The 23,383-nt window shown below is 44.5% G+C and overlaps 1 pseudogene; it reads left to right on the top strand.

Moving 5' to 3' along the window:
* The first annotated feature begins 1,455 nt into the window (after positions 1 to 1,455).
* LOC127657631 (sodium-dependent neutral amino acid transporter B(0)AT1-like) lies at positions 1,456 to 17,972 on the top strand (annotated as a pseudogene).
* The last annotated feature ends 5,411 nt before the right edge of the window (positions 17,973 to 23,383 follow it).

Below are 23,383 nucleotides of genomic sequence, written 5' to 3'. Positions count from 1 at the left end.
TTGCTTTTCTGTGTTCAAAGAACAAATCAAATATAGACGTGACAGAGTGACCACGGCAACCATATAAAAACTCTCAAATGCGGCGGATATGGAGACACACAAATCTTTTGAGGATAAATTTGTGGTAGGGCCTATGTTTTGTTTGTGTCCTTTATTCTGTATTTATACAGTAATGGTTTGTGTGTGTGGGTTAATGGGTGAGTGTGAATGTTTGAGTGTGTTCTCGTGTCTTTTCCCATATGCATAACAAAGACCTTATGCCAATCAGTTTTAATATTTTTGCTGTGTTATTACATTTGAGTTATTACATCAAACTCACAATTAATATAAATATTTTCATTTAGAACAAATAAAACTTGTCTTCTCTTCTTTATTTCTTCACAACTGAGTGAGAAACAGTTGTTTTGAATGTTGCTAATGAACATGGACAAGCTGCAGACCCTGCACTAAAAAATTATTAATCAAATTTGTCTCTTGTCTTTTGATAATGTAATCATTTATCAAAAACAAGTCACCTGAAATAATCATATTGAGATACTATCATCATCACTTATCAAGTTGGTTTAAAGTTAACTATTTTTAATGATGACTTGATGGCTGCATAACTGTCACGATTCACTGTTGTCTGCCCTGTGTTTCTCCCTTGTCATCTGTCCCGGACTACACTTCCCATAATTCCCTGCCCTCATCACTGCCAGCAGTACTTCATTGTTCTCACCTGTGTGTAGTTTAATCATTATCCTTTGTGTATTTAAACCCTATTGTTTTATCATTCGTTGTCAGTTGGTAAATGTATGTTTTTGAATGTGTTTCTGCCCGTGCCATTCGTGGATGTTTTCTCTTGTTTATATTTTGGTTCCCTGTGGTTTAGTTTTTTCGCTGAGTTACCCTGTTCATCTTTTGTTTTTTCATTAAAGCTGCATGTAGAGCCTCATTCCTCGTCTGCCTCGTTACAGTAACAATAAATATTATATAATATTCTCATTCAAGAATTAGTATAATCGAGAACAAACAGTTTCATGTAAAAACAAGTACTATGGCCTTGGCCACTTATTCAGTGTTTGCTCTCATTTCTCAAATCAAAAATTGCCACTGTGGAGCAAATTATGGTGTTTTTATACAGAAATTACAATATCACTGATCTGATTTTTTTCTACTGTCTTATAGTGTTCTTGGAACGCATCTTTGGTTATTTGGTATTGAATGTTGGACCCTTGTTAGTGTATTGTTTCCTTCAAAGTGCCATAAAGATCAGTATCTTTAGTTATTAACTACAAGAATGAATAGAAGACCTTCTGAGTAACAGCCTTTCTTTTCACATTATTAAGCTGACAAGACATTTTTCCCTTCTCCAACACACACCATGACTCAAACATCTGGAGGGATGCCAAAGTTCACTACATATACTCATCCCATCCATGCAGGAAATCCTTATTTTTGCTCTGAACCCTGCAATATAACCTAACTCACAGAGATTCGCCCAAAGATGCACACTGCCAAGGAAAGCATCAGTGAGCTAGCAGTGAGCAGAGGAGATCATGAAGTGGAAGCTGAATTTGTCGAATCCAGGCCTGGAGGACAGGATCCTGAAACATGAGGAGCTGGAAAAGCTGGAGGAGGCAGGTGACAGGCCCAAGTGGGACAACAAATCCCAGTACATGCTGACCTGTTTGGGCTTCTGTGTGGGACTGGGCAATGTCTGGTGCTTCCCCTACCTGTGCCAGAGCCAAGGAGGAGGTAAGTGCTTGCTTGGACTTATAAGGGGTCGAATTATGGTGAATCTATGCTGTAACAGCAAAAGTCCTTTAGAATCAGAAACAGAATGAGCTTTATTACCAAGGAAGCTTACATACACAAGTCATTTGTAATGGTGACAGAAGCTTCCAGTGCAAAGAGAATGCATCCATATATACATACAAACATCTGATGTTCTCCCCGGCCCACAAAAATTGATATTTAGGGGCAAGTTAAGTAAAAAAGTAAAGTTTAGGGGCACTTTATTAAATGTTTATTTTTTTGTGGGCATAAGTCTTGACTCACTTGGTGCTTTAGACAAAATAAGACATGACCAAAGAAGGAGAAAAAACTATTAGATGAGTGATTTTTATGCAAGACATGTTTGAATATTGGTGTCTTGTTTTGATAAACCAAGCAAAAATAAAGCTGAGATTGACAGCCAGTTCTTGCATATGTTATTGCATATGCATTTTCACTGTATGGAAAAGAGCAGCAGATTTAACATTTTAATAGCATCTCTTTTGATAATATTAACTGTGTTACACAGGAAAAAAAATGTATGTGAGTTTTAGGCATGGTGAAGTAGATGATTACATTTTCAGTTTAAAGCAAATTTTCTGTGGAAGGCATGACTTACTTGAGTTGACCACAATTACAAAATTGAATTGCTGATTTTTGCTACTGCATTTTAGACAAACACTTATTTTACAATAATTGTGCAAGTTAATTATCAAACATTCAAATACTTATTTGAAGTATTTCATATTAAATTATTTTGTAAGCCCCCTCACTTAGAATGGCCATGATGCTTATTTCCACCAATATTAACTGTAGTTGTTGACTGATATTTTCAAAAGCAATTTAATTAAGATAAAGTGAATTATAGTTCGGAAGAATATTTTTAAAAGGAGATAATGAGGCAATACATTTTTTGGAAAGATTCATTCATCTGCATGCGTTTGGTCTCTCCCAGTCCTGAGTTGAATTAAATGTACAGTTTAATGGTTCAGCAGTTTGTCATGCAGCTGAAACTGTACAAATGAATTTTAAGATGTATGTATTTTGCTTTTTTTTTTTAAACACATCTTTAAGTAATACTGTAAACTTCAAGTTTCAAAAGATTGGTAAAGAAAAGAACTAAGAGACATACAGAAAATAATATGAAATTAGTCTTGCCTTTGAACATTATCTATGATCGTGCACATTCCATTTAATATAAAATTTGCAAACAGTATTTAATACAACTAAACAGACAATAAAGATAACAAAAACACACATAAAACTTTCAAATTTTTACCAATGAAAAAAAGAAATAAAAGCAAAAGAAACTAAGAAACTGAAAGTTTCTTACACTGTTGGAAGGACATCGCTGTAATGCAGTTCAATGGAAAGGAGGCGAGAACCGGCTTGTCCATATAAATATTATTTTAATGAGTAACTTAAACAAAAGACAAACACACACATGACGGACATGTCCGTAAATGAACTCTCTCTCCAGCACCATCCTCCACAGTCGGCCTTTATCCCTCTCTGAGGCTTTCTCTGATTAGCCTGATAAGGGACCGGGTGTGTAGAATCACGATCCGGCCCCGCCCTCCACCCTGCCACAATCCCATATTAATGTATTGTGGTTTTAAAGTAGTAACATTAATATAGACTGCAATGGTATTTAAGCAGAAACTATGGTTTCCATAGTTTCATCATTAAGGAGTGGAGTAACCTTTTGGCTTTACAATAATTGAAGTGACTGTAGAAATTTGAATAAATATGACTATACTACCGTGTGTGTGTGTGTGTGTTTCTGTACACTTAAACGCAATACATCTTATACATATATGTGTGTGTGTGTGTGTGTGTGTGTATATATATATATATATATATATATATATACATCTTCTAATTTTCAGAGGTTTCCTGCAAGTGCAATAAATAACCAAAAACCTCAGCTCAAGGTTAACTAGACAGCATGTTAATATCACTTCAAGTGTGAAGTGTCACAATATCCCAGCCAACTATTAACTCAGCTGAGGTGAAAATTGCTGACAGAGGCATTTGTTTTGGAAATTACTTTACTGCCTTAACCCTAATGGAAATTTACAACTGAACATGTGAATCCTCAGTTATGGGCAGTCTGAGCAGTTTAATTCTTAAAAAATAATTAAATTAAAAAGTAAATAAATAAAAACTATTTTTTGATTTTGGGTGTAATGGGGACATTTTTCACTTTTTGGTGAGAAAGTTGGACAAGCTTTGGACATGCTAACACTAACTAGCTTGCTGTCAATAAACATTGATTTTAGGCTATAAAACTAAAAAAGAAATGGATTGTTTCTGACTTCAAATTTAAAAAAATATATACATTTGGCAATAACAAATAATAAAGCATCTCACAGATCAAAATGTAAAAAATTCAATTATCTTCAAATTGTGACTTGATCTGCAGCCCTGGCAGAGGTGTGCAAGCATATTATAAAGGGGGAAGTTCAAAGTCTAAGTAAGGGAAAATGTGACAAATATCAACAACATACCCAACATTATTTTTTTTTTCTTTCTTTCAAATAGAAATACAAGCTGTAACTAATCCATCCCTTTACTTTTAGGGGCATTCATGATTCCCTTCCTCATCCTTCTGGTTTTTGTGGGAATCCCTGGAGTTTGCCATCAGCCAGCGGCTAAGGAAAGGGAGTGTGGGTGTGTGGAGAACAATTAACCCCTACATGCTTGGCGTTGGTGAGCAACCGCAACATATTTAAACAAAATAATTTCTGTGTATTAGTCCCCTGGGGGGGGGGGGTGTATCTCAGTGCCCTACAATCTAACAACATGTTTTGTTACACAGGTATTGCATCTACAGTGCATCCGCAATGTATTCACAGCGCTTCCCTTATTCCACATTTTGTTGTTACAGCCTTATTCCAAAATGGATTAAATTCATTATTTTCCTCAAAATTCTACAAACAATACCCCATAATGACAACGTGAAAGAAGTTTGTTTGAAATCTTTGCAAATGTATTAAAAATAAAAAACGAAAAAAAAATCACATGTCCATAAGTATTCACAGCCTTTGCCATGACACTCAAAATTGAGCTCAGGTGCATCCTGTTTCCACTGATCATCCTTGAGATGCTTCTACAACTTGATTGGAGTCCACCTGTGGTAAATTCAGTTGATTGGACATGATTTGGAAAGGCACACACCTGTCTATATAAGGTCCCACAGTTAACAGTTAATGTCAGACAATGCAATTAATATCCAAGCATCCAACAGGGCTTTGTGAATGGTGTGGAGTTAGTGAAACATTCGAACACGTCATTATGGAAGATATACAGAGGAGAGAGTAATTCTAGTAGAGGAGATAAAGAGAAATGGGGAACAAGATGTCAGAACACAAACCAAGCCATGAAGTCCAAGGAATTGTCTGCAGACCTCTGAGACAGGATTGTGTCGAGGCACAGATCTGGGGAAGGTTACAGAAAAATGTCTGCAGCATTGAAGGTCCCTATGAGCACAGTGGCCACCATCCTCCTTAAATCGAAGAAGTTTGGAACCACCAGGACTCTTCCTAGAGCTGGCCGCCCAGCCAAACTGAGCAATCGGGGGAGAAGGGTCTTAGTCAGGGAGGTGACCAAGAACCTGATGGTCACTCTGACAGAGCTCCAGCATTTCTCTGTGGAGAGAGGAGAACCTTCCAGAAGAAAACAATCTCTGCAGCACTCCACCAATCAGGCCTGTATGGTAGAGTGGCCAGACGGAAGCCACTCCTCAGTAAAAGGCACATGACAGCCTGTCTGGAGTTTGCCAAAAGGCACCCGAAGGACTCTCAGACCATGAGAAAGAAAATTCTTCACGTTGTCATTATGGAGTAATGTAATTCTTCACGTTGTCATTATGGAGTAATGTTTGTAGAATTTTGAGGAATATATTGAATTTAATCAATTTTGGAATTAGGCTGTAACATAACAAAATGTGAAAAAAGTGAAGTGCTGTAAATACTTTACGGATGCATAGTATTGGTGTCCTTTCTGGTCAGTCTCTACTATAACACCATTATAGCCTGGGTCATGTGGTACTTCTTCATCTCCTTTTTTATATAATTGATTAAATACAAATATTGCATCATTCATGGCTCAAATCGGAATAATTGTCTTATTTTATTAAAGTATGCACCTGAGCAGTTTTTTTAAGGTGTATGCTTACTGCAAAGACTGGAGACAGAAATGTGGACGTTTCTGTAGAATGAACCTTTTATTTAGTACTCAAAAAAATTTAGCAGATTACAATGTCTCTGTAAAGTGCATTCTGACAGTCAACTAAATCATTGCAAAAGAGATTTACACACAAGGTTCAATGCAAATTCTTCAAGGATCAACAATCTAATTATTCTCTCTCTCTCTTTTCCAGCAATAATTGTGAGCAGGATGCAGTCATCATCTCCATAATCAATGCCTTTACCTCAATCTATGCTGCCTCTGTCATCTATAGCATCATTGCTTTAGAGCTAAAGAGAGATTTGATGACAGCTTAAATGGGTAAGTGCCTAGTAGGGTCAAAACGTCTGATCCTCTGTTTTGTTGAAAACAATATTCATTGCATATTAGATAAGGTGTGTTAAGATGGACAAAGGAGTGACTCTGATTGTTTGGAAAGCTATTGTAAATAGATCAAATGAGAATCAATCAACCACCCCACCACCTGTTCCCTTGACCCCATTCCATCACACCTTCTCCAGGTCATCTCTCCGTCCATCCTACCTGCACTTACACACATAATTAACACATCTCTACTTACAGGCACTTTTCCCACTACATTTAAGCAGGCTCGAGTAACCCCACTGCTGAAAAAATCTGCACTTAACCTCACACAGATAGAACACTACAGACCAGTCTCTCTCAAACCATTCATGGCAAAAAAAAACTTGAAAGGGCAGTTTTCAATCAGATCTCTGCCTATCTCTCACAGAACAAACTGCTGGATGACAATCAGTCAGGCTTCAAATGTGGACACTCCACCGAGACTGCTGTCTGTCACAGAGTCGCTGAGACAGGCGAAAGCTGAATCCAAATCATCAGTTCTGATTCGGCTGGACATTTCTGCAGCTTTTGACACAGTCAACCATCGGATCCTTCTCTCCACCCTCTCTACTCTGGGCATCAGAGGAACTGTGCTGGACTGGTTGACCTCCTATCTCTCAGATAGGTCCTTCAAGGTAGCCTGGAGAGGTGAGGTATCCAAGCAACATCAGTTACTTACTGGGGTACCTCAGGAATCAGTGCTTGGGCCACTTCTCTTCTCCATATACACAACATCATTGGGACCCATCATTCAGTCACATGGTTTCTCTTACCACTGCTATGCTGATGACATGCAACTCTACTTGTCTTTTCAGCCCAATGACACCACAGTGACTGCTCGAATCACTGCCTGTCTGGATGACGGAACACCACCTGCAACTCAACCCAGCCAACACCGAATTCCTTGTCTTTCCAGCCAACCCCACTGTTGAACACAACTTCCCGTGCAGCTGGGTTCAACTACAGTATCGCCTTCCAAAACGGTCAGAAATCTAGGGGTAACCATCGGTAACAAGCTAAATTTCAAAGACCACATCTCAAAGACTGCAAGATCATGTAGATTTACACTCTACAATATCAGGAAAATAAGACCTTTCCACTCTGAACATGCCACACAACTGCTTGTTCAGTCAACTGCTTGTTTAGACTGGACTACTGTAACTCTCATTTAAGGCCTTCCTGCATGTGCAAGTAGACCTCTGCAAATGATCCAGATTGCAGCAGCACGTCTGGTCTTTAACGAACCAAAGAGAGCGCATGTTAAACCACTCTTTGTCTCTCTCCACTGGCTGCCGGTTGATGCACGTATTAAATTCAAGCCTCTGATGCTGGCATACAAAACAGTCACTGGGTCTGCTCCAGCATACCTAAAATCATTTATACATGATTTTTTATCATCATACACTCCTGCCAGAAGCCTGCCGTCGCCTTGTTGTACCAACACAAAGAGGCACCAAAAAACTTTCCCGGATTCTCAGTTTCATCATACCACGTTGGTGGAATTACCTTCCCAACTCCACCCGTGAAGCTGACTCACTCTCTGTCTTCAAAAAACGGCTAAAAACATTTGGTTACGTATGTAACCTCCGTTCCCCGAGGGAGGGAACGACACGTTGTGTCGGAGAAGCGACACTAGGGGTCTCTCTTGAGTGCCGATATCCACCTCTGATCTATGAAAAAAGGCCAATGAGAGTTGGCAGCCGGTATTTGCATGTCCCGCCCCCGGACATACGGGTATTTAAGTGGCGCAAATACGGGAGTTCATTCAGGATTTTTCTGAGGAGCCGAAATGGTCCGCCACAACAGTGGCTCGGTTCAGCGACATGGCGGAGGAAAGACACAACGCAGTCGTTCCTCCTCGGGAACGGAGGTTACATACGTAACCAAACGTTCTCCTTCTGTCGCTTCTCCACGCTGTGTCGGAGAAGCGACACTAGGGGACCCATTCCAATCTTGTCATGCGCTGAACCGTGTAACGTGAACCGCCGATACAGAGGCGGACAGGGATTTCATCCAGTGCCGCGCATCGCCTGTACCTGGCTGCACGCACTCTTCCCCAATGCCCCATAAGAACATTGGAATCCTTCTAGTTACCCTGGAAGGGGAACAAGGCGATGTTTGCCAACATGGGAACGGGCCAGCCTGGCTGGGCCTCTTTTCTCTATGTTTCTCGCGATAGAGCAATCACGCCAGGGCCCTTACACGCATATAGGGAAGGGGTCTTACCCAGACCCTGCGCGAGACCACACCTGCCCTTTTTCTTGGGGAGGAAAGGTGGTAGACACGCCACACGGCCGCCTTAGGGCTCGTGGTGGAAAGTATGGTGCGGTGGTAGATCCAGCCTCGAAAGGGGGAGTTGCTACAGCATGTCAACCGGGCAGCTGTAACTGCCTAAGGGAGACACGGGGTCCGCCGTAAGGGACAGAACCGTGGAATTACACACAGGGGAGTCCGAGCAGGAGGCCTTACCTGTGGAGCACCTATACCAGTACAGGGTAGCCATCAGGGTACCCGCAGGTGGACCCGGAGGGCTGGGGAGGAATCGACCAGGGTCCCGACTCGAGTGGGGCGCCCTGGGAAGAAGGCGCACTACTTTACCTTGACGTCAGGAAAAGGGCGCTGGGCGCAAGCGATCCACCCGGCCGGTCGGTCTACGTGTTACCGAGTTCTACGGGCTTGGACCTGACAAAACACGAGACGCAACCGACTCGACGCGGAGGTTGTAATACCTCGCGAATGTGTTGGGTGTTGCCCAACCCGTGGCTCTACAGATGTCTGCTAGGGAGGTGCCCTTGGCCAGTGCCCACAAGGACGCAACACCCCTTGTTGAGTGAGCTCGGACCCGCAAGGGTAGGGCCACGGCCTGGGTGTGATAAGCCAGTGTGATGGCGTCGACAACCCAGTGGGCGAGCCTCTGTTTGGAGATGGCATTCCTTTTCTGCCATCCCCCAAAGCAGACAAAGAGCTGCTCAGAGCCGCCTGGTGCTCTGTGTGCGGTCCAGGTAAATGTGCAGGGCGCCGACTGGACATAGCAACGAAAGGGCTGGGTCTGCCTCCTCCCGGGCAGCACTTGCAGGTTCACTACCTGATCTCGGAAGGGTGTGGTAGGAACCTTGGTCACATAGCCCGGTCAGCGTCTTAGGATCACAGACGATCCGCCGGACCTAACTCCAGGCAAGTGTTGCTGACAGAGAACGCTTGCAGGTCCCCCGACCCTCTTGATAGAGGCGAAGGCGATCAGCAGGGCCATCTTAAGAGAGAGGGCCCTGAGTCCAATTGATTCAAGCGGCTCGAAGGGAGGTCTCTGGAGTCCTGCCAAGACTACCGAGAGATCCCAGGAGGGAACAAGGCCTGGCCGGGAGGGATTCAACCTCCGGGCGCCTCTCAGGAACCTGAGGATCAAGTCGTGCTTACCCAAAGACTTGCCATCTACAGGATCGTGGTGGGCGGCAATGGTGGCAACATGCACCTTGAGGGTGGACGGGGACAGCCTCCTGTCCAGCCTCTCCTGTAGGAACAGGAGCACTGACTTGATCACGCATCTCTGCGGGTCTTCAGTTCGGGGAGAACACCAATCTGCGAACAAGCGCCACTTTACGGCGTAAAGGTGCCTGGTAGAGGGGGCTCTGGCTTGGTTGATTGTATTCACAACGGTCGCCGGTAAGCCGGCTAGCTCTTCCGCATCCCGTCCAGGGACCAGACGAGGAGGTTCCAGATGTCTGGGCGCGGGTGCCAGAGCGTGCCCCGCCCCTGAGAGAGGAGGTCCTTTCTCAGGGAATTCGCCAGGGAGGAGCTGTCGCGAGAAGTCTGAGTTCCGAGAACCAAGTCCGAGTGGGCCAGTAGGGGGCCACTAACGTGACTTGCTCCTCATCCTCCCTGACCTTGCACAGCACTGGTGCAAGAAGGCTCACTGGGGAAATGCGCACTTGCGCAGCCCCGAGGGCCAGCTGTGTGCCAGCTGCCTGTCCCGAGGAGAGCCTCTGTTAGGGTGTACCAGAGCGGGCAGTGGGAGGTTTCCTGGGAGGCAAACAGGTCTACCTGGGCCTTGCCAAACCGTTCCCAAATCAGCTGGACCGACTGGGGGTGAAGCCTCCACTTCCCGCCGGGCAGGCATTGTCGTGATAGCATGTCCGCTATGATGTTGAGCTTGCCGGGGATGTGAGTGGCACGACTTGAGTCGCTGCTGGCTCCATAGGAGGAGACGGAGCCAGCAGCGGGCGAGTTGTGACATGTGGCGGGAGCATACGCCGCCTTGGCAATTTATGTACGCCACCACCGTGGTGCTGTCCGATCTCACGAGGACATGTTTGTCCCGAACTAACGGGAGGAACTTCCTGAGAGCAAGAAGGATGGTCAGCAACTCCAGGCAATTGATGTGCCAATGCAGCGGGGCCCCTTTCCAACGGCCCGCTGCTGCGTGCCCGCTGCACACGGCACCCCACCCAGACCGGGAGGCGTTGGTTGTGACCAGAACGCATCGGGACACCTGCTGCAGGGGCACTCCTGCCCGTAAAAAGCAGAAGTCTGTCCAGGGTCAGAGTGTTTTGAGGCAGGCGGGGGTGATCCTTACCCAATGCGTGCCGTGGTGCCATGCTTGTCTCGGGACTCGAGTCTGGAGCCAGTGCTGGAGTGGTCTCATATACATCAACCCCAGCGGTGCGACCGCCATGGAGGACGCCATATGCCCCAGGAGCCTCTGGAAAAGTTTTAGAGGGACCACTGTGCCTGGCTTGAAGGAAGCGAGGCAGTCCAGCACCGACTGAGCACGTTCGCTCGTGAGACATGCTGTCATTGAGACTGAGTCTAACTCCAACCCGAGAAAAGAGATGCTCTGAACCGGAGTGAGCTTGCTCTTTTCCCAGTTGACCTGAAGCCCCAAGCGGCCGAGGTGCCGGAGCACCTGGTCTCTGTGCGGATGCCGGCTACTCGTAGCGGGGCAAGGGCCGCCTCTGCGACCTTCGTGGAAGACGCCGAGGGACAGAGACAGGCCGAAGGGGAGGACTTTGTACTGAAACGCCTGGCCGTCGAACGCGAACCGTAAGAAGGGTCGGTGTTGTGGCAGAATTGAGATGTGGAAGTACGCGTCCTTCAGGTCTACCGCTGCGAACCAATCTAAATGCTGAACACCAGCCAGTATATTTCTCTGCATGAGCATTTTGAACGGGAGTTTTAACAAGGCCCGATTGAAAACTCGCAGGTCCAGGATTGGTCATAAGCCGCCGCCTTTCTTGGGTACAATGAAGTAAGGGCTGTAGAAACCCATCCTCATTTCGGTTGGAGGGACGGGCTCTACCGCGCCCTTGGCTAAGATGGTCGCGATTTCTGTGCGCAGGGAACTGGCATGCTCGCCGTGTACTGCGGAAAGCGGACGCTCCTGAAGGGGGCGGAGCCGGGCAAACTGAATTGGCGTGAATCGAAGTCGAATGGTCCGGTGCAGTCGGGCGTGATGCGCTGGGAAGCTGAAAGCCACGCTTCCCAGCTCTGCGCTTAGGGGACCAAAGGGACGCAGTATTTTGGACGTACCCGGCGGGCCTCGCGAGCGGGCGGAACATGTAGTGCAGCGCCGGGTGGCTTCGCTGCGGCCTGAGGCTGAGGTGCTGAGAATAGACTCAAAGCACTTACCTTGCTCCGCACACCCAGCAGGGGCGGGTTCGTGACTGAGGAGGAGGTCTGATGCTGGCGCCCTCTGGACTCGCTCTGAACCGGCCGGCCGGGGACAGTCGTGGGCAGGCGGAAGGCGGATCAGCACGCCCGTGTACCGGACTGTCGTAATCTGAAAGCAGATTGCCGTGAGAGCTGCATTTGCGGGCCAGGTGACCCAGAGGCAAAGGAAATAGCTCTTTTATTGAGAATGTGGGTACCACAGCCCCCGTCAGGGGGTGTGGCAAATGAAAAAACAAAGTATTCTCCTCCCGGCCCTCCACCGGGGGACGGAGCGGTCTTACCACCTCCGGAGCTAACGTCTTCATCTCAGGAACGCTTGGGAGCCTTCCGGGTCCTAGAGGGGGTTCGTGAGGGGGCGTGCGCTGCCTGCGGGGTGCTCGATGCTGGGGCTGAGAGCTGGGCCCGGGTTGAGGCGGAGCAGGAGCTGGTTTCTTCGCAGGGGGACGCCCTCGGCGGGCATACGGGGCAGGGCCCGTAGCGGCAGGTCTGCGGCGGGGCATGAAGTGAGAGATGGCCTCCATCTTTTCTTCACCGCAGAGAACTGTTGGGCGAAGTCCTCGACGGTGTCGCCGAAAAGGCCAATCTGAGAGACAGGTGCATCCAGGAAGCGGTTCTTGTCGGCCTCACGCATCTCGACCAGATTGAGCCAAAGATGCCGTTCCTGGACCACTAGGGTGGCCATCACCTGTCCGAGTGCTTGCGCTGCGGCCTTCGTCGCTTTCAGGGCGAGGTCGGTCACTGAGCGCAGTTCCTGCAGCACATCAGGATCAGGTCCACCCCCGTGCATGTTTCTGAGTGCTTTGGCCTGGTGGACTTGCAGGAGGGCCATCGCATGCAGGGCGGAGGCAGCGCGTCCAGCCACACTGTAGGCCTTCGCGTTGAGCGAGGATGTTGTCCGACAGGGCTTGGATGGGAGTACAGGGCGGCCACGCCAGGAGGTAGGGCTACCGGGGCATAGATGGTACGCAACTTCCCTATCGACCTGGGGAATCGCCCCGTATCCGTGGCGCTCTCCGCTGTCGAGGGTGGTGAGAGTGGAGCGGGTGGCACCTAGACGGGCGGAGAGCGGGTCTCTCCATGTAGACGTCAGCTCGTCATGCACCTCCGGGAGAAACGGGACCGGGGGGATGCGAGGCCACGAATGGCGCGCTGCCCCCAGGAACCAGTCATCCAACCGTGAAGGCTGTTGGGAGGATGGAGGGTTCCAATCCAACCCCACGCCACGGCGGCCCGGGAAAGCATGTCAGACATCTGAGCGTCGGCCTCAGCCTGGGCCTGCTGGCCCGAAGGCGGCAGCCCAGGGGAGTCCTCGGCATCAGACATCACACTCTCCGATGCAGCGGCGAGCTCATCTGCTTCGGGCTCGGGAGGATAGACAGCCAGGCCGTGAGGCGAGCCGCTATCGCCACTAGTGTAGACGGGGACAAGCGAGCGTGTCGGGGAACGGGAGGTTCGCGGGGGGCTACCTGGCGAAACTGCACCCGCTGCCGCCCCCAAATCGCCCCCAGCGCCAACCGCATCGTCCTCAATCCCGTGGGAAGAAGGAGCAATGCGGGGTGCAGCTGGGGTGGCTTGCTTTCTGTTGAAAGCAATCTCCGAAGAAATTTTCTGAATGAACTCCCGTATTTGCGCTGCTTAAATACCCGTATGTCCGGGGGCGGGACATGCAAATACCGGCTGCCAACTCTCATTGGCCTTTCTGTTGAAAGCAAGCCGCGACCGCAACGTGGTCATGTTCTCGCAGTGAGAACATGAGCCATCCACAAACGCCGCCTCGGTGTGATCGCGGCCCAAACACACGAGACAGCGCCTGTGGCCGTCTGAAGTGGAGAGCACTCTACCGCATCCAGGAACAACACAGGGGCGGAAGGGCATCTTGAAAAAGACGCGTCCTGAAAAGGACGTTCAACACCGCTGTGTTTTGCTCTTTTAGAGAAATTACTCTTTTAATAGGAATTTACTCTTTTAATACACAGTGTGTGTGTGTGTGTCTGTGCTGTCGAAGCGCTCAGGGGCAACAATGCACGCCGTGCAATGTGAAGGAGAAAGCCGCTGTTGTGCGCCGTCAAGATCCAAGAGCATGCAGATCGTCAGAGGAAACAGGAACGTTTAAAGTGGTGTGTAACTCGCAGCAAACTGCAGACAGACCATCGGCTCTGAAGAAATTTTCTGAATGAACTCCCATATTTGCGCCGCTTAAATACCCGTATGTCCGGGGCGGGACATGCAAATACCAGCTGCCAACTCTCATTGGCCTTTTTTCATAGATCAGAGGTGGATATCGGTGCTCAAGAAAGACCCCTAGTGTCGCTTCTCCGACACAACGTGGAGAGAGCGACAGAAGGGGAACACATCTTTTCCAAGAGCACTTAACCAGTCACAAAAAAAAAATTTTAATTCTTGTTGCACTTAAATCTGTTTTGAATGCTATTCTGATGCTTGTAAAACTTTGTAGTATGGCACTTTTTGTACAAATGTCTCCTTAAGATGATTTGTTTATGTTTTCCTCTTTTGTAAGTCACTTTGGATGAAAGCATCTGCCAAATGAATAAATAAATGAGATTATTATAATTAAAATAATATTCCTCTTTAATTAAAAGTTAATGTTCCTCAGGTAAATGATTTAAATAAAAATGTTTGAACCAAAGTGCAAGTTACAGTGAAAATCTGTAGGGAAATCATTGCACATTATATGTTGTAAACTGATAGAGCTTAACTTGTATTCAAAGTGCAATATTATTTTATGGTATAATCTTATCCACTAATCTTATCACTGCCCTGAAGAAACATCTTGACTCTTCTAAACACATTTGAACTGCCAGACGGTTACATCACTGAGAGCAACTACGAAGCTGTTTTTCAGAACCTTAACACCACATGCCCTGACATCATCGGCAACCTCACCCTTAAGGCCTTTGATCTAAACAGCTTCCTCAGTGAGGTACAGTACCCTTTTAGCTTTAGATATTTAGATTTTTCCCGCAAATAATAAGACAATTCTGCAACTATCATATCGTTCCAAACCTGCATGCTGTTATCTTTAAACAGGGTGTGGAAGGAACAGGTTTGGCCTTCATTGTTTTCACTAAGGCCATCACTAAAATGCCTCTGTCTCCACTGTGGTCTGTCCTGTTCTTCATCATGCTCTTCTGCCTCGGCCTGTCGTCCATGTTTGGCAACACTGAGGGTGTTTTAGTTCCCCTGCAGGACCTGAAGGTCTTTCCTAAAAGCTGGCCCAAAGAGGTCCTTTCAGGTGTCATGTCTAATCACTTTGTGACTGACTGGGGATTCCACTTTTCTCCATCTATGAAATTATATTGTTTGGGATGTAGTTTAAACCATAAATTAATTGTTCATTGCAGGAGTGGTTGTGTTTGGTATGCTGCCTGGTTGGACTGATATTTGTGCAGGGCTCAGGGAACTACTAAAGCCCTGTTTGACAGCTTTGCTGGCTCAATCCCATTCCTCATCATAGCTTTCTCTGAGAAGTTTGGAGTTGTGGACACCTATGGGATTGACAGATAGGTTGGAGCCCAACAGTTTTGCAATGAAATCTTGTTTAACTACTACAACAATGCTCAGTGTGTCAAAGAAATATTGATTCGATTGAATAGAACTATTTGATAATGTTGGGAACTGGTTTAAGGGCATAAACAGACCGGCTAAAGAAGATAAATTATTTCATAAAGAACAATTTAAGCACATACGAGTAATTCACAGACGTTTTCACAGAGTCTAGACAATTCATTTATACAATGCTATTTAGATACACTGATTTGGTATCAGCCACAAATGACTGCTATCTTCTCCTTTTTATAAACAGGTTCAATGATTGGACACGAACCTAACATATTCTGGCAAGCCACATGGAGAGTCATTAGTCCCCTAATCATGTTAGCCATCTTCATCTTCTACTTTCCACTACTATCACTAAGGAGATCTTTTACAGTGCCTGGGACCCTGAATCGGTAAGGACACCTAAATGCACACACAATTGACAGTATTCGTGAACTACAATTAGGTTCTCATTTGAAGAATTGTAATATGCATGGCAAAATTTACTATAGAGTTCTTAAAACTATTTTGATTCATTTGGGAACTATTTAGTCCTTAAAAAGGAACTATTTCTACCTGGTCTGACCCATTGTAGGGCCTTGCCCCACTCAAAATGGCAACAGAGACAGCATGGCCCTTTGTTCTATGATCAAAGGTGAGACATTGAACTCTGTTTCCCAGAATGCTTCACAGCCGGACGGGAAGTCCCGCCCATGGACTCAATCTCAAACGTCATTGGTCAAAAGCGGCCTATGACCTATGACATCATCTTGTTAAGATTTGACTTGATCTGATTTCGATCTCTCTGCCTACAGCTGCAGCAGCCTACGGTCTAAAGAGACTGTATCTACACGTATATCTTCTGGACAAAGATAGACCACATTTTTCTAACTTCACCATTTGGCCACGGTAGAGTAAGATTAACTTAGCTTTGTTCCAGTCATGTAGTATACTTATTACAACCGGTTCATTTCATTCTCACTGCGAGACAACAGTGAATTTATTTAGAAAACGGAAAAGGCGACCAGCATCCCTTCTCAATCGTTTTATATCAACATTAAGTACCTCCTGCATTTCTCTCCATCACCGGACCCGAGAAATAACACAGAGACGTGTCTTTTCGCTGACGAGCGTAAGACAAAGGATCCAGTCCGCCATTTTGTGTCTTTGTTACCGAATCTAGACACACACCCACACCCACATACACACACATACATACACTAGTATAGCTCCACCATTTAGTTAGGATTTCCATGTTATGTTTTTTCGTTATATTTATATAGTATTGCCGGTGGTCAGTGCTGTTTGATTATAATAAATCTTGTTATATTATAATAAGAAGTACTCCTAGTTGTTTGTTTGAATATTTGTGTTGAAGCCAGCCTCTGCCACATCAAGAACTCCAGTATTACTTCAGTATTGTTAAATTGTTGTTATTAGAGGCCAACTGTAACCAGATTACTGTTGGATTCATATTGTAATAATTTGACTATCTTCTTCCCTTTTTGATTATTAATCAAAATACTCAATCTTAAGGGTAGAATTTTATGAGACTTGATCAGTCACTTACTATAATTTTTTGTCAAAGAGTGGTGCCCCGAGGATAGACTTTAACTAGTTAAATTATATTATTTAATTTAATTATGAATTAATAATTAATAAACATTCATTATTAGTTATATCTGATATTAAAACTGATCTAAACAACCTGTACACCCTACACCATAAAATGTCTTGGTGTAGCCTTAGTCAGGTTGATAATTAAATAATAATATATTTGAATAAAACCAGGTAATGTGGATGTAACTAAGCACATTTTAGGTTACCTGACAATTTTTTTTGCAATGTATACTGTGCCACAAGACATTAACAATTACAGTTATTGACTAACCTTGTTGTCACATTTATAGGAACATTTCCCAACCCTCGAGAAGAAATCTTAACCTTCATGGATCTATATGATTATCTTTTTCTTGGCTGGGATCTGTACCTGGAATTGCAATTTTCAGAGCCATACAAGATTTCTGCTGCAGAAAAGATTGTGGTGCTCCACTTCAGGAACTCAATTACATATCTTACAAAATTCATATGCAGGATGAAGAACCAAAGTCCCACAAGTCAGAAAAGGCTGACCAAAACCTCCACAAATAACATCTGACTTAGAAATAATTTAAAAATTCATATGCAGGATGAAGAACCAAAGTCCCACAAGTCAGAAAAGGCTGACCAAAACCTCCACAAATAACATCTGACTTAGAAATAATTTAAAAACAGATCAAAATAATATCATAGACCAACACAATCATTCAAAGGTTAAGTGACTGCCCTCTCCAGAACTGTGAGAATATTGCAATATTTTCTGTTTCTTTTTGTCCTCATTTTAAGGTAGTTCCAGTGTTTTGTAATAACCACAGCTTTTCAAAAAAACCTTTAAAATCAGTGTATGGAAGAAGGTAATAATTTAGAGCCTGATGAAAAGGCAAGAGTTTAAGTTTCTTATTTTATTAGCAATATATTGTTTAAAATAATGTACATTTTACTACAAAGAAATATGAGTGCTACTGGAGAATATAATTATATGAAGATTATATAATCATATTTAGGACTGGCATTTGGCAGGCAAATGTATAGATATGTGTATTTATTTTTTGTCATTATTAAGGCTGTCAATTTAAATCATTCACCTTTTAAAATTTGTGCAATTAATCGTGGCGTGCAGCCACCTGAGTCGCTGCTGACTCCAAAGGAAGAGATGGTGGGCGAGTTGTGATATATGACGAGAGTGCACGCCGCCTTGGCGATTTATGTATGCTACCATCGCGGTGCTGTCTGAACAGATCAAGTCGTGCTTGCCCCGAATCAGTGGGAGATACCTCCGCAGGGCAAGGAATAGAGCCAGCAACTCTAGGCAGTTGATGTGCCAATGCAGCGGGGGCCTTCTCCATGAGCCAGTGGCTGCGTGCCCATTGCACACAGCTCCCCAACCCAGTTGAGAGGCGTCTGTGGTGACCACGACACGTCTGGACACCTGCTGGAGGGGGACTCCTGTCTGCAGAAAACAGAGGTCTGTCCAAGAGTTGAAAGTCTGAAGGCAGGAAGGGGTGATTAACACACGGTAAGTGCCGTGGCGCAATGCCCATCTCGGGAATTGTGTCTGAAGCCAGTGCTGAAGTGGTCTCATATGCATCAACCGAGTGGCGTGACCGTGGCTTAGGATGCCATATGCCCTAGGAGCCTCTTGAACTGTTTTAGGGGAACCGCTGTGCCGGGCTTGACGAGAGCGAGGCACTTTAGCACCAACTGCGTGCGTTCGTTCATGAGGCGCGCTGACATTGAGACTGAATCTAACTCCATGCCGAGAAAAGAGATGATCTGAACCGGGGCGAGCTTGCTCTTTTTTCCAGTTGACTTGAAGCCCTAGATGGCTGAGGTGTCAGGGTCGAGGACCGTAAGAAGGGTCGATGTCGAGGCAAAATGGAGACGTGGAAGTACGCGTCCTTCAAATCTACCACTGCAAATCAATCTAGATGCCGAATGCAGGTTAGAATCTGTTTCTGCGTGAGCTTTTTGAATGGGAGTTTGTGTAAAGCCCGGTTGAGAACTCACCCACCACCTTTTTGGGTACTATAAAGTAAGGGCTGTAGAAACCCTTCTTCATCTCGGCTGGAGGGACAGGCTTTTTTGCAGATTTGTGATTTCTGTATGTAGGGTGCTGGCATTTTTGCCAAACATGGAAGTGGATCGAATATCACTAAAATGAGGCGGTAGCCTGTAGAATTGAATTGCGTAGCCAAGTAGGATGGTCCTGGCCAACCAGCGCGATGGGTTGGGTAGTGAAAGCCATGCATCCAAGCACCGTGCGAGGGGCACTAGGAGGACAATAGTTTTTTGCGTACCGGGTGCGGCTTCGCAGCAGGGGGAGCAGGTAATAATGCGTTGGGAGGCAATAGAATATAAGGCAAATATGGATTTACCTCCCGGCCCTCTACCAGGGGACAGAGTGGTCTTGGTACCAGCTCCGGGGCGAACATCTGACTGCCTGGTTCTTCTGTCTCAGGAGCGCTTAGGAGCCTTCCGGGTCCTGGAGACGAGGGGCGCTCGGCGCTGGGGCTGAGAGCTGGGCCAGTGTTGAGGTGGAGCTGCCAGTTGTCTGGCTGATGAAGCTGCAGGGAGACACACTTGGTGGGTAGACGGGGCACGGGCTGTGCTGGGGCTGCATTATGCAGAATGGAGCACAAAGCAGCACTGCAATATGCAGAAAAGGATAGCGAACACCACCCAACCCCACTTAGGGCCAGTTGCCATGTAAAATCTGATTTCTCTTTACAGTCCAGCCCTGGTCAAGTGTGTGACAGAAGGGGAACACCACTATTAATACTCTGGGGTCTGAGGGTGTTTTGGGCCCTGGAGAAGTTTTTACATGCCTTGACATTTGTGCTTTTTTCAGTTGCTTAAAAACATATTAATAGCTAATGTCTGATAACACTGTATTCAATACATAATAGGTGAGCAACATGTATGTACATATTTGTATTTTTGAGAAAATAACGTTTATGCTTGGTTTTTGAAAAAAAAACAAAAATTTTAAGTCATTGAAATAAGGCCATATAACATATAATAAACATTTGTCCACAAGACTTTTGAGAAATTGATCTTGTGTTTTTGCTACAAAATTATGTGAAAACCTTCCTGATCACTCATTCATACAAACCAATATAGTAATTTAACTTTTGTAAAACACTTTTAGTGTTAGAAATGTCATATGCGAGGAGGTGTGAATTAACATGAATATTGATGTGTTTCACACCTGAGGAGACAAAGACCCCTCCCCTGGGCCCATCAATGAGGAATGTGACAGAAAGAGAATGAATGCAAAGAGGCTTAGTGATCAAAATCAAGTTTTAAGTTAAAAGAAGTAATCTGACTATACATTTTCTTTACATAAATACTTTTATATAATAAAAACATTATAATTTTAGACCTATACTACTGTTTAAAAGAAGTCTCTTCTGCTCACCATGACTGCATTAATTTGATCCCAAATACAGTAAAAACTGTGATATTGTGAACTCTTTTTACAATTTAAACAGTTTTCTATTTGAATATATTGTAAAATGCAATTTGTGATGAAAGCTGAATTTTCACCATCATTACTGCAGTCTTCAGTGTCACATGATCCTTCAGAAATCATTATAAGATGGTGATTTTCTAATATGGGCATATTTAAAGTGCATTTTACTGAGTCAGCATAAACACTAGTTAAAATATAATCTAAACATTCATATTATTTTTTATATCATATTACATATCATATTTATATCATACAGCATTCAATTTAAATGCCTGCTTTAGCCGAAACAGCATTTTAATGTTACTAAAACTTACCTATTAGGGCACATTTCAAATTTCTATACTCTGAATCCTAGCTGGTATGTCTGGAAACAGTCCCACTAGTAAAATATGCATGTCGACTAATGTAAGTAAAACTAAATGATTGTATCCTCGGCTGGATCAAGTCACTCTTCAAAATACAATGTTCATCAGAGTCCCGCTCTTCTTCTGAGGAAAATGTGAACTCTTCGTCACTATCCAGGAGTTTCCTCGCATGTGTATCATGCGATCTTCCAAATATGCAGGAAAAGTGAACGAACTTTATGTTTTTAAGACACAGTCGGGGTGTTTACCATTTGCATTGATCGTCTCAGCACATTACCGTATGAATAGCACCCTCTGCCCATGGGTGTGATCACATTAGGGATAATTAGCTGAGCCAGGAGAAATTGTACATCACTTTGTGTCATACAGATTACATTGCAGGATAATATTTTTTTTTAAATTTGAATTGTTTTCTTTATAAGTAGACATTTTAAGCTTTCTTTAGACACATGTTTCATGTTTGTGTGATAAGTATTCGCAGAGTTTCAGTTCATTTTTGTGACGTGTTTCTGAAATATGCTTGTGAACACAGAGACTGCTGAAAGCTCACCCTTTTTATTTTCTTTATTTTACAAAAGCACAAGGATTTGTTGTTATTGTGAGTGTACACAAACAAAGGTAGACCCTTTATAGTCTCAAATGATGTCTTACACCTATCTGTATGCCCCAAAATAATGGAGTATTTTAAGTAGTTTCCGCTGTAATGACGAACAAATCCAGCAGGACGCGCCGGCACGTCCGACGACCACAGAGGGTTAATCCTTGTGATTTCCAACCCAGCATACAGGTACACCCTCCTAAAATAATGGTCACACTGAAAATTTCATTAAACGGTTCAAAGAGAAAACAAAAATCTGAGTCTATTCAAAATATTAATTAAACCTGGAAATAAAGTTTTAAGATTTTGCAGGTGCGATTCACTAAATCAGGCTAAATAGTTGATTAACTTCAGATGCACAAATGGCTTTCACACACAGCATGAGTCTCCTCGCACTTTAATAGTGTTTTGCTTCCCATTCAGCTGATGAAAACACGCTGCATGATTATAAGGAAGGATTACATCAAGATGTAGATTGGAATGCAGGTGCAAAAAACTTCAGAAAAGTAAAATAGCTTGCTCCTCTCTCGCTGTTGATTGCGTGCTAGTACTTGCCCCTCTGGCATAATATAAGAAATATTTAAGGTTCCACACAGTTTCTTGATCAGTAACCAAATAAGCAAATTTGTGGCATTAACTGTGTTAAACTCAATTTGTACAAAAAGACAGGTTTCCTTTCATTAAAGCATTTAAGATGCTCTGTGAAAATTCACATGCATGATCATGATTATATCATAATCATCAGGTTTTCACTCAAACTGTTATGTTGATAATATAATTTGTAATAAAAAAAAGATACGATTAACATTTTCACAAGTGCACTCAAACTTCGGAAATCACATACATGCACACATATATGGAGTGGTGATGGCATAGTGGGCTAAAGCACTGCACTGGTAAGCAGAAGGTTGTAGATTCGATTCTCACAGCCACCACCATTCACTTAACTCCAGGTTGCTCAGGGGGGATTGTCCCTGTAATAAGGGCACTGTAAGTCACTTTGGATAAAATCGTCTGCCTAATGCATAAATGTAAACATATATACAGCTTTGGAAAACAATTAAATCAGTATTTCTACACAGGGGCGGACTGGCCATGGGGAGAACTGGAACTTTTCCCGGTGGGCCAGCCGAGCATTGGGGCAAACGTCCACAATAAGCTGAATGCGTCATGACAGGCTGAAGAGGCCTGCAGAATGGTGCCACGATTTTCCATTCCATTGTCTGATGAATTCCTGCTTGAATCTTTGTGCCAGGAGTGGCATAAAGTCAGCAATGTGAAAGACTGGTGGAAAGTGCAAAGTTGGGGTTGACATTCTGGCCATTTACAAACACCTGCCAACATCCGGCTCTGAGACACCACTGCTCTCATAGCAATGGCAAAATTTACCACCAGCCAAATGAAAGCTCACACTTGACACGCACACTCAAGCTCCTCCTCATCTTCAAAACTCTGAAAATGTCACATAGGCAGAGTCAAACATAACCACCGTGTGAAGAGGAAAGAAAGGCTTATGAGATCTGGTCCAACTTTAGACACAAATGATGGATGCTCTTGACAACAAGAGCATAGACCACATCCAGACAACAGAGGCCAAGAATGCTGATGAAAGACCCAAATGGGACAACAAAGTTCAGTACCTGCTGACTTGTATTGAATTTGATGTTGGTCTAAGAAATGTATGGCGATTCACATACATATGTCAGACCTATATAGGTGGCAAGCATCCACCAGTGCCATTGGGAAAGTTACATTGATTTCAATTAAACAAAGAAAAGAAGATTTGCATCGTAAAATGTGCTGCCAAGTACAATTTGTAAA

Source organism: Xyrauchen texanus, chromosome 17 (assembly GCF_025860055.1).
Source record: "Xyrauchen texanus isolate HMW12.3.18 chromosome 17, RBS_HiC_50CHRs, whole genome shotgun sequence".
Classification (NCBI taxonomy): Eukaryota; Metazoa; Chordata; class Actinopteri; order Cypriniformes; family Catostomidae; genus Xyrauchen; species Xyrauchen texanus.
This window is presented reverse-complemented; position numbering and strand designations above follow the sequence as displayed.